The sequence below is a fragment of the Miniopterus schreibersii genome (assembly GCF_964146895.1).
Source record: "Miniopterus schreibersii genome assembly, chromosome: 8".
NCBI classification, from domain to species: Eukaryota; Metazoa; Chordata; class Mammalia; order Chiroptera; family Miniopteridae; genus Miniopterus; species Miniopterus schreibersii.
In genome coordinates, this window is record NC_138109.1 from 63,089,629 (window position 1) to 63,104,171 (window position 14,543).

General features: G+C 38.3%; 1 long non-coding RNA gene across 20 annotated transcripts in view; it reads right to left on the reverse strand.

Annotated features, from left to right (window-relative positions):
- LOC308560206 overlaps positions 1-14,543 on the reverse strand; it is a 363,790-nt gene that overhangs the window by 103,986 nt on the left and 245,261 nt on the right. Inside the window, exon 1 of one of the 20 annotated variants that reach the window (XR_013999295.1) lies at positions 14,080-14,177. The exons of the other annotated variants lie outside the window; for them this stretch is intronic. This is a non-coding gene — a long non-coding RNA (uncharacterized lncRNA). Of the gene's footprint in view, positions 1-14,079; positions 14,178-14,543 lie in introns of those variants that run through there. 20 annotated transcript variants of the gene reach the window in all.

A 14,543-nucleotide genomic window follows, 5' to 3' on the forward strand; every position in this document is an offset into this window, starting at 1 on the left:
AAGTGAAGTCCCTGAGAGTATATGGTCTGGACAAAGGGCTGCCGAGCCCAACTGATGGCCACCTCTCCGGATCCACTCCCCATCCTTACTCTCAGTCCAGCGACCATATGGGAAAGCAATATGATGAATCAATTCCTCATGTGGAGCGAGGTCTTACTTTCCAAGATGCTCAGCGTATAAAAATAAATTCTTGGAAGAGACCACAGTGTCTTTAATCCAAATAGTACATTTTTAACTCTAGAATCCTAGGCATGAGGATGGGGAGAGCGAGAAGGGGAGGGAAGAAGAAGAGAGAGATTTGTGAGAAGTGTTTTCAGGAAAAAATTGCTTAATTCCCTTTGCTCTCTAATAACAGCACACTGCACGTACACTTCTTTTCATCTCTTAATCAACAGCATTTTGACTATCAATATAATTCCCAAAACAATGCACATAAACTGGTGGACACATACAGTCACACACACAGAAATCTAAGTGCCACTCAGGTCCACAAACTTAGGTCCAAGTAACTCAATAGCACCAGCCCCTCCCTTCTTTTCCTTTCCTAGCTTCCTCTGGGAGACATACCAATGTGGTCCTAAAGGCAAGAGGAGCCCTGGAAGGAGAAATTTGTCTCTCATTATCTATAGCTGGAGGCAGAGAACCATGCTAGAGGTGGAGGGAGAACAGTCCATCCCCATGAGGACACTCACAATGTCTCTCACTCCAAAACGTTTTAACCTCAGGCTAATAGGAAACAGCTATATTCTCAAACAAATTTAACTCACCACCCTTTGCACAAGGTCTTCTGTGCAAGATTCATTTTGGAGACTATGCCTTTCAAGAAAACTCAACTGCAATTAAATAATCACTATAAGTGGCAGAAGCACTAGTAACACAGCTAACGTGTTGTACTGGCAGGTGTTATAAGGGCTTTATCTGGATTTTCTCATTTAGCTCACAACTTTGAGATATATAAAATTACCACAAGTGACAATGTTGTCACATTTTAAATATTTACACACAGCTACTCCCATAAGTTTAAACATTAAAACTAGGGTCCTGAAAATGTCATTAGGATGCCCTGACACAGAAAAGCAACTTTTGGTTTCAATATGTTATCCATTTATTCATTCATAATTGACATAAATTATTACAGAGATACAAACATATTTAAGACAGGTGTAATAAAAAACTTAAAAAAAAATATGGACACTATATTGGATGGCCAGGGCTTCCGTAATGAAGTACCAGAGATTGGGTGTTGTAAACAACAGAAATTTATTTTCTCAGTTCTGGATGCTGGAAGGCCAAGATCAAGGGGCCTGCAGGGTTCGATTCTTATGAGGCATCTCTCCTAGGCTTGTAGAGGGCCACCCTCTTGATACTTCTTTCACATGCTCTTCCCTCTGTTCTTGTGTGTCACTGAATCTCCATTGTGTGTTCAAATTTCCTCTTCTTGTAAGGATGCCAGATTGGATCAGGGCCTACTCTAATGACCCTATTTTAACTCAATCATATCATTAAAGATCTTATTTCCAAATACATTATGAAGTATTTGAAGGGTTGGGACTTCAACATGCATTTGGGAGGAATACAATTCAACCCATAATAGACACCCAGTTAAAGAAATTGAACATATGCAGTCCCTCTGTTGGTCCCTCCTACATCACAATACTAATCAGTTGGGTAACTACTCTTTTGATTTTTGTTTTAAATTTATTAATAGTTTTACCAACTATATTTGCATGTTTTTAAAACTTTACTTTGTTCTCAAACAGTACCATTTAAAAGCAATGAATTTCCCTCTAAATAGTGCTTTGGTAGCATTTCCCAGAGACTTTGATATATTGGGTATGCTTTATTATCATTTCAAAATATGTTCTTTGATCTATGGGTTATTTAAAAGTATGTTGTTCAATTTCCAAATGAGGAGGAATTTTCTAGATGTCTTTTTATTATTAACTACTAATTTAATTTTGCCACTGTCAGAGAACATATTTTGTATGATTTTGATCCCTTTTATATTAGAGACTTATTTGATGACTCAGCATATGGTCTCACATTTGGAATTAAAATAATGTTAGTATCATAATTCAATTATAGTAGCATTCACCATGGCTATGTTGATTTAAAATATCAGTCACTTATAGGATTGCTTAAGTAAATAGAAGCTAAAAATAAATTTTATTTAATTAGGTGAAAGTTTGACTACTACTTGGGAAAAAATGGACAGAGTATTTTTACAGACACAAGTACCTTTTTTTAACAAAAAAAATATATATATCTTTATTGATTTCAGAGATAGGAAGGGAGAGGGAGGGCAAGAGATAGAAACATTAATGATGAGACAGTCATTGATCAGCTATCTCCTGCATGACCCCAATGGGGATCAAGCCCACAACCTGGGCAGGTGCCTTGACTGGAAATTGAACTGAGATCTCCTGGATCTTAGGTCAATGCTCAACCGCTGAGCCATGCCCGGCCCTGCAAGTATCCTTTTTTAAGCAAAGTGCTGACTAAAAGAGACTGAAGATAGTATAATTATATCATAAAATCACACCATTTTAAAATAAATCACACAATTTCTAAACTAAATACTAATCCCTTACTCTTCCATGTACTGGGTCATATACAGAGATCAAGTTATCTTAAAACTTGTCCTACAGGAAATCAAACTGGACTGGTATTTGAGATTTTTTTAAAGAAATATCCAGAAAAAAGAATGTCTGATATCAAGGTTTATATGTAGGAGGATAGGAGAGGGTAAAGGGGGTGTAATGTATGGTGATGGAAGGTGATTCAACTTTGGGTGGTGGGTACACAGTGCAATACACAGATCATGTATCACAGAAATGTACACTTGAAACCTATATGATCTTATTAACCAGTCACCTCAATAAATTTAATTTTAAAATAAAGGTTTATATATATAAAATAAAGGTTACATACAATAAAAATGTAAACCTTTTCTTGAAAGGTTTCCAAATACATTATAGGACAAACAAGCTTACGAAACCACTTCTTTATTTCTAAAAATGGTGGTAACTTTAAAATATTTTTAAATTTTTTTAACTGAAAAAACAAACACTCAATGCTTACTGTCTTACTGTAGAGAAAACCATTTAGTTAAGTACAGTTTTCCCAAAGCTATTTAAACACCAAGATTCAAAAGTAAACCTTATTTGGATGAGTTTAGAGTCAAGGACTTGACCTATATAACTTAAGTTAAAAAATAAAAGTGCTAGGCAATATCCTCATAGGAAGGGGCTAAAAATGGTTTTAAACTTTTCAGCCTGGGGATAAACATGGACTAGAAGAAGCACAAATGTTTCCTGAATACTTTATATCACACAGCTAAGTAGAGAGGATTCTTAAGGTCTAATCTTTAAACTTCTTTAAAAATAAATTTCCATAAGTACTATGGAAATAGCACACACTAATTTTGGAAATAATCGTGGCCACTACTCACATGTTTGCAATCACCCTTTAAAACAAGATTCCACAGATGCAGCTTCTGGGGTTGCTGCATTCCAACATGCCATTAGTAATACTGTACGCAGAGAGCTGTTGGTTAGACTGTGCTCGCACAGGTTCAAACATTCCTCTGCTGAGCCCGTGTTAATGAAAATTCTCCTTTGCAAAGATTCTGTGGACCACTGTGACAGAAACCTTGTACCAGAGCCAGAAAGCAGCCTCATGCATATCTGCAACTGTACATTTTTCAGGCATTACATTAGGTTTTCTTATACAGTTCCCTATTAAAATGGTTTAAATTCCAGCCAAGCCTTGGGAAACAGAGCATGCACTATCTCGAGCCTTTCCACAGCATCTGGCAATGGGAACAGAGTGGTCAAAAGAAAAAACAAAAGTAGCTTCAACTCTTATGTTGGAGAGGCAAATTAAGCCTTACTGTGGGATCAAGGGGCAAAGCCTTTTATTATCATCGATTGTGAGATGTTCTTATGACAATTTTGATTTTACAAAATTAGGTTTTGGCTGTAGCCTGCAGGTATTTTCCCTATTGCATTCTGGATTAATTCACCTTTATGGCTAATTCCTGTCAAAATGACAAAGGACAATTGATTTCTTTCGGTGAGGTATCCTTATCAATGGAAATGTCAAGGGACTGATTGATGGGGTGTTAGAGGAAAAGACCATTAATTGATTTGTAATAAATAAAGCAAAACTTCCACTTATGACCAGCAATTGAAAAAGGCAGCTCCTGTTTCATTGGTAAATGTTTTTAATCTAAAATGTATAAAGCAGTCGAATTCAACAATCACTCAACTTATTAATAAAATAGCTTTATTAAAACAATTCCCACTGACACAGCCCAAGTTAAAGGCCACTCAGCACAGTCATCATAATATGAAATAAGAAAAAATTTAGAAGTCACATGGAAAATGTCATTCAAAGTTACATTGTGGTGTAATGGAAAAACCTGCAACTCTGGAATCAGATGATTCAAATTCCAGCTTGGCACTTATTAAGCATTTTACTAAAATTGTCTGAGTCTCAGTTTTCTCATTTCCAAAATTGGTAATCCCCTACTTTGTAGAGTAATTGTACTAAATGAGGTAATAAATGTAAAATGTCTGATACATAGCATAGAATATAATAATTGCTAAATAGTCAGTTTTTATTGGTATTATTGCTTTGAACAAAACTGTACGAGCGAATCATTTTATCCTTTGTCCATGTCCACATTAAACTACCAGGGCCAAGTAAAAATTTCATTTCATGGGCTTCTATTAGGCTCTTCACTTAAAAGAAAACCACCAGCTGTTTCGTAGCAATAAAATTGTATTATTATAATATCCTTAATAATGTATTGGCTTTTTATGTTGATTTTGCCTTCATAAGGGAACTGAAAGCAACATTAGATCTTAAAATGCATTTATAATATTTAGGCACACATTTCCAAGGTCTTCCAATTACATGGATTTCAACTATTCTGAACTTACCATAATAAACGCAGCTCATGGCTGCTCGGGATTTACCACCACCTTGGAAAATAAGAGATGAGCCAATGTGACTGCAACCTGAACTCAAACAAAAAGCTGATTGCTTTCAAGTTTCCCTCTTGTAAATACTGATGGAGAAACAGAATTGGTGCCAGAAGACTGGGGGTGAGGAAAATAAAGTTCCCGCTTTCAAAAGACAGGAAAGAAAAACACGAAGAGAATCCCAATACTACACACCACCAGTGCACTTACTGCTGACCCTGGACAAGATTCTCGGCAAATTGTTGAATGGATTGTGACAACTCCGAAAAGAAATCGACAGTCCTGGCACGCAGTGCAGGTTCAACAGGGACAAGACAAACCTCATTTCCTTCTCTGACAAGGCTATTAGGCGGGCAGATCAGGGAAATGCGCTGGACAAAACATATTTGAACTTGAGTAGGAAACCTAACAAAAGTTCTCATGACACAGCACAAAATGTAAAAATATGGGCTAAAATATGGGCAGAATGCTAGGCATTTTGTTACACTAATAAACATTTGAACCAAAATGGCATCAACATCCAATTACTGTCGTTCGGTGGAAGGTCCTAGAGACAGGGTTTCATCCTTGGTCCTGTTGCTTCACCATTTTTTTTAAACAATGACCTTAATGAAGCTTCCAAAGGAATACTTATCATATTTTAAGACTGCTAAATAAAAACTAATATTTGTGTAATGTATTATTTTGTTATCCCAACACCTACATGCACTATTACTCTTTACCTTCATAACTATTCCTATTAGGGAATTTAAACATTTTATTTTGCATTTCACAAATTAGGGAAATGAGGTATTGTGGTTAAACTACTCATTTCATATAAGAAAGCTAGAAAACAGTAGAGCTGGGATATAACCTCAAGTTTTTTGACTTCACAAGTTGACCAAAGCCTGGGACAGGAAACAACTACAAGTGCAGGATCCAAACAGACCTTGACAAACAGAAGTGCGGGGAAATATATGAGAAATGACATGAACAGAGTCCCCATGTATCCAGATGGGTACCATTTTGTCACATAGATGCTCTGAAACATTCAACACAGAGATTTGTGAAATGGTAAATTTGCTAATCCAACCAAGCTGCATTATATATAGGATGTCCCCCAAAAATGTATACACACACTTTGAATAATTATAAAGGCAGTGTTTATTAAAATACATCTCATTTTCAGGATTGAGCTACGGGCTGTTAAAGTGTATATACATTTTGGGGGGACACCCTGTATCTAGATAAAAAAGATCACAGTCACCCCTTCACTGTAGCTCACACCCACCAGGGCAATAGAATTCAACATTTGGGCTAGATTATAAAGGGAGAGAGGATAACTAGAAAGCACTTACCACATTGATGAGGAAAGAAGAAATCATGTCATATCAAGAATACTAGAAGCAAGTATAGGTGTTAAATTAGAGAAACAGCAACAATGGCTCGGAAGGAAAAGGGACCAACAGCTATTTTCAAATACATGCCACATGTTAGAATATGTATGTCGTGAGGGGAAAGAAACAGAACAATAATTTGTTAAATTTTGCTCAGGAAGTGACATATATCACTGCGGGTGATATGTTAGAGGATTTATTAAAGGAATTAAATCTTACGCCAGCTGCAGGAGCTGTGCCTGCTGTTTGGTCAAGATCTGCTATAGTTCAATTACCAGGCCACTGAGAAAGGAGCTGGACATGAAGCGGAGAGGAGATGAGACAGGAACACATGCCTCCAACCAACTCCGACACTGATGATGAGGTGGAAAAGGTGCCTTGGCGCAGACCTGCACGCTCTGTCTAGGACCTGGAGAAGCCAGCGGAGATTACACAGGAGAGGGAGGAGGGAGACCCACGCGCAGCTCCACAGCAGCACTGGGGCCCGGAGACGAATGACAATGCATGTGAGCCGCACTGCCTTTTCCTGCACCACTCTTCAGGGCATGAAAACTGGCCGCGGCTGCCCTTCCAGCTCCAATACCTTGCACGCATGTCTCTTGTGCCCCAAATCAACCAAGAACCACACGAGGGACTTACGTGAGGAAGGGATTCTGCAAATTCCAGTTTTAGTTTAACTAAGTGGGTACAACACAGAGTCACCATAAATGGAAACTTGACAGATTTCTGACCAATACAAGCCATGTGAGGTACCCAAAGACTAAATGGACTTAGAAAAGTGGTGGAATCTCTGCCACCAGCTGTACTCAAGTCAGATGACATTTGGAAGAAATGTTATCAGTAAAAAAAGTGATTCACTATGTGATAGTTCAGATCCTGGCAGGGGCGGGGTGGAACCATCATTCTTGGACAAGGTGTACGATATTTAAGTTAACTACCTGCTCACAGATTGGACATGTAGCCATTATAGCATTAAGAAAACACATCACGGAACCTGAAATCCAGAATTATAAGTTTTAGAGTTCATCCAGCAGTGACTAATAAAATCCCAAGAAAACTGTTCACAGCAGCCATAAAGGAAGACAATGCCTCTTTCATTCTAGTGTTCCGCAGTCCAGGCTCCCCAACCACATGGGCAGCACCTGTGAAAGGGACGCGGCTGCCTAGGTTACGATGTGGCAACGCCAATGACATCTCCGATACAGAGGCAGAGAAGGTGCCCCCTTCCCAGGCCTTCACCTCCCTGAGGCCGAGGCGAAAGCCTCTTCGCCCTCTTTTCCTCCCGCCAGTGAAACTCTAACAGGCAACACCTCTCCTCTCTTGCCAGTGCCCCTGAACTCGACATGAGAAGCTGGTACCACGGGAGCGATGGTCATGGCGGCAGCTTGCATCTAGAACGTATAAACCCTGCCGAGGGGCCTGCTCCCAGTTCTCATCCCGATCAAATGCCAATCAAGCCTGGACTTCCAAGATCCGAGGCAGGAGAGACCAGATCCAAGGCAACCAAATGGAGGATTATGGCAGCCTACCAACGCAACGAAAAGCACGAAAAATTCTCCAAATCACAAAGGAAAAATCCATATTTGAGCATATGTTCAATTGCCTAAGCCAATAACTTCTAAACTTGTGAAGCTGTACATGCCCTTTGGCATCTAAATATCACATTCTTGGTTCAACTTTTCTATCACAGTTTCTCCTTACCCAGCTACGTATCCAACTTCAGGCAGCTACTAAAGCTCTGGCCTCACAATATCTTAACTTCATAACGTTTATAACCCATTTTACATGGCAGAGGCCATCTTGCTTTTTCCACTTTAAAATGTAACCCCCTCTTCTGTTTCTAACCCTTTCCAGTATTTTGCTTTGTCCCGGCTTCCTGTGATCAACAACCAAAGGCAAAACTCATTAGGTAAACAGGTGCAGTGGGGAAGATGAGAGATCTAACTTAAATCAACGCTAGCAAAGTCTAGTTTGTGGTATTTCTGTACAAAATGTAGTTTAATAGCTTACTCTGAAGCAGTTCAAATACCTCCTGCTGGTGGCATCGTACCAGCTCATGCCATATGCATAGAAGTCACCAGCTAATGCATTCAGTGCCAGCGAGAATCTGCAGCTTAATGAAATTCCCTACCAGTGCTGCAGACATGCCCACAGCTTTATTTCTTTTAACATGATATAAACGCATTTCGGGCTCTGAGTTTATGACCTGTGCCTGATTTTTTTTTGATGGCTGAGTTACGCCCACCAAGACAACATAACATCCAGGCAGCAACCCCAAGGGCAATGTGAGGAGGATTTTCTGATTATGTCATCAAACAGGAAACCTCATGGAGACTCTGGGATTAATGTATTTTCCACTGGAGCTGAAAGCTGGCAGGATGTAGTCAGTGGAAGGGAGAGAGGGAGGAGGGAATGTTGGTAGGGGTGGAGGTAGCATCTTTAATAAGACATTCAAAGACATCACTCACATATATTTACATCTTAAGCCTCCAAGCAAATAAAGATTTTCAGACTTCAATAGAATGGGGTAATAAGCAAATTATATAAGCACTGGATATGAATGCACCCCACAAAGAGTTTCTCTAAACCATGGCACCATTCTTGCTCCAGATGGCACGGAAAATAATTTATAAATGACAAAAGTTCAATGGGTGGACGGCAGCTGTTCAGCTCCAGCTCTTTGGCCACCCACTTCAGTAGAACTGAAAGCTTTCAATCAACTCTTGTCTCTCAAAGGGCCTTCAAACAGCATCAGAACATGTGTACAATATGTTCTCAGAAACTAGCTGGCCAAATATGGAAGATTAGAAAATCAAGTTAAGTAGAAATGAAAAATACAAATACATACTGTTTTCTCCAAAAACCATAATAGCAAGCAGGGACTAAGAACAAAGGATTTTGAGTTTGGCATGATCGCCTTTCTCCCCTTCATATGTACTCACAGCTTCCTTTCACAGAGAATGAGAAGCATCTAGAATTTTGACAGTATTATTTTAATAATAGTCAATACTGTGCTTGCCTCTCTCCCTTCATTTACTCTTAAACTCCTTGCCTTAAGAAAGCAGTACAGCTTAACATGCACCAACTGCTACTTTGTCTAGTGTCACAGGTTTTATATTTCTGTTCTGAGCCTCCAAACAAGGCACACACATTAGGACCACCATCCTGCAAAATAAACGTTTTTCCACCCTTTTATTCCAAAAGGGTTGCTCAGTTGCTATTCAAGTCTAGGTAAATCATTCACACAAAAAGAGAAAAGTGAATAGAAATCATATTAACTAAATTTCTTGAGTTACTGAAAACCAAACTGGATTATAAAACAAATATAACCTACACAATTTGCCACTTTCGAAAGAGCCAATTTCAAGCACGGCAATCACAAGAGATAAGGTTATGATTTAAGCAGAGAAAACTTTGAGGATATAAATATTGTGACGCCATACACTGGATCAATTCTTTGGCTCGCACTCTTCATTGACTACGGAAGCTTTCTAAGTGTTAACCTGAGTGGGTTGGAATTGGAAAGAATGTGGATGATACACAGCTGACACCCTTGTGAGCTCCCCAACACAGGAAGCTAAGATTACATCACTGAAGGCACTAACCCACCCACCATTCCTGCTTTAAGTCCTCTCCATAAACACGTTTCTGCAAGGAGGGGGTTGCTACAGCACAAGAGGTGAGTAACATTTCTTTCACCCTTATAATATGCATGGGGGCTGGTTAAAAAACAAAAGACTAAACAGAACAGCACCTTAATAAAGCAAAAAACAGAACATATTAAGCTAACTTACAGCAAATAATTTTAAGTGAAGATGTTTAGAATCACAAAAGAATTTAAAGAACAACCAGCACTGGTTAGAAAAAATTTTGCTCCAACTTCATGTTCATTTTCATATAAGCTCTTGAGGTGTGCTTGTCCAGCCATGTTTTAAAAATTACCATTGAGCTAATTGTGCAGATTGTGGATTATTTTTATATATTGTTCTATTCACTGTTAAATCAATAAATGAGAAATATAAGAATTAGAGAAAATTGGTCAAATATTGCATGCTTACAGGGAGCAAGCCAAGATCAAGAGAAACATTAAAACCTATCATCTTCTGTATCTTTTTTGAAACACGTTTTCTATACTTCCTAGCTGTTACCAGGGATGAAATATCAGAAATTCAGAGTAGAGTTTTAATCTCAAATAGTAGAGGCATTTGGACACCTACCCAGAGTTGGGCAGTAGATATAAAGATCTGGCAAGTGTTAAAATTACGCTGAAGATACTATAAGGATTAAATTTCATACCAAAGAAATTTTATTCACTGTGCAAAAAATCTCTAGTTAAAAAAATTATTCAAACCTCGGGACTGAATATATTCAATCAGGCTGTCAAAGAACAAAGATCTGTTGTCTCTTTTCTTTGCCTCAAGGAACTTGGACAGACAGCCACCAGACAGTCTGCTGAACTCCATGCGGCCTTCAGGAGTGAATTTCTGTAGGACAATGTCTTGACTACAAAATGAACTTAAACAAGTAGTTCAGTAACTTAAGACTCTCTGTGTTAGGATTTTACACCAAATTAGTTTGAGTCTGTGGCTGCTCCTTACCAGGCCCACCCGCCAAAGATACAACCAATCAAAACCAGCAATGCAATGATTTAATAAAATTATAGTTATTTAGAATACCAATTATGAAACAAGGTGAAATTACAGTGACCAACGTTATTACATATATTAAAGCAAACAACATAATACATAGTTGGCTATGTGGAATTAGAACTCTCTCTGAGTTTACAAAGCACACTCCCCATACCAGAACCTCTGTTGGCTTTAAGATCTGGCTACCTTTTATGGCAATAACCTAATTCATACAGTCTTAATCCAAATAAACAGATTATTAAAAGCAGATCATCACTACCCACTTCAAGACTTACCAGTAAGCTACAGTAATCAAGGCAGTGTGGTGGTACTGGCAAAAGAAAAGAAAAATCACTGCAACAGAATAGAGAGCCCATAAATAAACCCCCATATAGTTACCTGATCTTTGACAAAAGAGAAAAGGCAATACTATAAAGCCAAGATAGTCTCTTCAACAAATGGTACCGAAACAACTGGTCATCCACGCGCAAAAAAGAAAAAAAATCTAGACAAAGATCATACCTTTCACAAAAATTAACTCAAAATGGATCACAGACCTAAATGTAAAATGCAAAACCATGAAATTCCAAAAAGATAGGAGAAAACCTAGGTAACCTTGGGTGTGGTGACAAATTTTTAGAGACAACACCAAAGGTACAATCCCTGAAAGAAATAATTAACAAGCTGGTCTTCAAAAACGTAAAAACTTTTGCTCTACGAAAGACAATGTCAAGAGAATGAGAAGACAAGCCACAGACTGGGAGAAAATATGTGCAAAAGACATATCCAATAAAGGACTGTTATCCAAAATATACCAAAAAAATCTTAAAACTCAACAGTAAGAAAATAACCCAGTTAAAAAATTAACAAACACCTCACCAAAAAGGATAAACAGATAGTAAATAAGCATATAAAAAGATGCTCCACATCATGTCATGAAAGTACAAATGAAAGCAATGAGTTAACACTACACGCCTATTAAAATGGACAAAATCCAGAACACTGACACCAAATGCTGACAAGGCTGTGGAGCAACAGGAACTTTCAACCACTGATAGTGGGAATGCAAAATGTACAGCCACTTTGGAAGACAATTTGGTAGTTTCTTATAAAACTAAACAATCTCTCACTAAACAGAAGTGCTGCTCATTAATATTTACCCAAAGACGTTTTAAAACATGTCCGCACAAAAAACTGCACACAGATGTTTAGAGCAGCTTTATTCATAATTGTCAAAACCTGGAAGCAACCAAGATGTCCTTCAGTCGGAAAACGGATCATGAAATTGTGGTACATGCGGACAATGGACTGCTATTCAGAGCTAGAAAGAAATGAGCTATCAAGCCATGAAAAGGCATGGAGGAAACTTAAGTGCACATTACTAAATGAAACAAGCCAATTTGAAAAGGTTGCCTACTCTGTGATGCCAGCTCTATGACATTCTGGAAAGGGCAAAACTACAGAGACAGGAAAAAGATAGGGGTTGCCAATGACTGGAGGAGTGGAGAGGGATGACAAGGTGGAATGCAGAGGATTTTTAGGGCAGTGAAAATCTTTCTCCCATAATAATGGGTACATATGATCAAACATTTGTCCACACTCATAAAATGTACACCACCAAGAATGACCAGTGCTGTCAACTATGGCCTTTGGGTGATAATGATGCATCAATGTAGGTTCCTCAACTGCAACAAACACACACTCTGGTGGGTGATGTTAAGAACGGGGAGTCTACGCATGTGTGGGGCAGAAGGTATAGAGGAAATCTCGGTACCTTCCCCTAAGTTTTGCTATGAACCTTCCCCGCTCTAAAAAAAAATACTCTTAATTTTTTACTTATCATAAAAAAACAATAAAAGTCTTTTTTAAAAATCATTAAAAGGACCCTAGATCATCCCTATCCAGCAGAACTTTGGAGATGATAAAAGTGCTATATCTGCACTTCCCAAACCAGTAGTCTCCAGGAATAGGTGGCTAGTAAGTATCTGAAATGCAGCTATTTTGACTGAGGAACTAACAGAATTTTTAATTTTATTTAATGTTATATTTTATTTTAAACTTAAATATCCCCTTGTGGATAGTAATTCCCATAGCAGACAGCACAGCTCTCGAAGGCCCACTCAGTACAAAACAAGCATTGCTTAAGCCCTGGTTCAAAAATCTGAAACAGAAAAATTTTGCAACTGAAATTACACTTTAGTTTTAACAGACCAAATATGTAATGGGCTTTCTGAGACAGCTACTTTAGGAACCAAGGTAAAAATTGAGAGCGGGACACCAATATAAAAAAAAAAAAGTCCATTTTCTAAAATATTGTGTAATTTAAAATATTTTAAAATAAAATAATGAATAAATTACAGTATTTTTTTTTCATACCATACTAAAATCTGCAAAGAGAAGAAAAAAAAAAAGGCAGTGAATTATTATGAAAATGCTTGTCGTGTTGCTCCATGATTATTTTAGGAAGGAAAAGTACAACTGAAAAGATATTCACTTCACACTACGGGTATTACTCGCCCCTAATTTTAAGAATGACAGAAAAGGCCTCTGTCTAGCACTTTGCGATTTGCATCCTTGTGCCTTGATAGACAGAACAGTGAGTTGATTTTGTCAGGTGTAAACAGTGTTTTCACACTTCCAAAAGAAGTGTGCCTTCGTTATTATTCAACATTTAATTAAGTCATAACACAGGAAAGATCTGGTAGTGAGTTTCAGCACACACACTATGCGCAGTTAACTACACAGAGGGCTAGAGCCGGAGCCTGTAAATCAGACCCTGGCAGAATGTCTGGCACTGACAGAAATGAGCCCAGTGGAAACCACCCAGGATCGGTGCTCAAACACAATTAGATACAACTGGATAGCGGCTCCACCAGTCTGTGGGTGACCACAGAGAAGTCACATCTCCTAAACCTCAGTTTTCTTATCTGAGAAACGGGGATGATTATAATACTGACTTAACACTCAGTCAATCCTGGATGGAAGGCCCTGCACATAAAAAGCAAATAATAAATGTGTATTTATTAGTCATATTATAATAAGATCGCCTTTGGCTACTTTAAATTATAAAAGCTGTGGGATAGTTACCACCCTAGTTCCAGCTCACTCTAGGCCATGTCTGGACAGGCAGAATCCTATCATCCTGGTCTGGGGGTTTGTTTAACTTCTTAGAACGAGGAGTCTCTTCCAAGCATCTTGTTCATTTCCTGATGATCTTTAACACAGACTGAAGAAAATAACCACTTTGTTCCGATAGTCTTTCCAGTGCTTCTAAACGTGCTGTTTCTATTTCCTCAGATGTTGCCAGACACTAGGTTTTCTTTTGGAGGTGAGATTAACAAGGCCAGAAGTGGACACAAAATCACAGATTCTGAAAAACGTTAAACTGAAGAGACCTTAGAGACCATCTCGTCTCACCCTCTAATTTTGATTTGTGGAAACTAGACCCTAGGAGAGACAACTGCTCTTCCCAAATATCAGAGAAATTCTATTCCCATGCTCTTCCTGTTGTACTACATTGCATCCAAAGTTGACATCAATATTTACTTAGC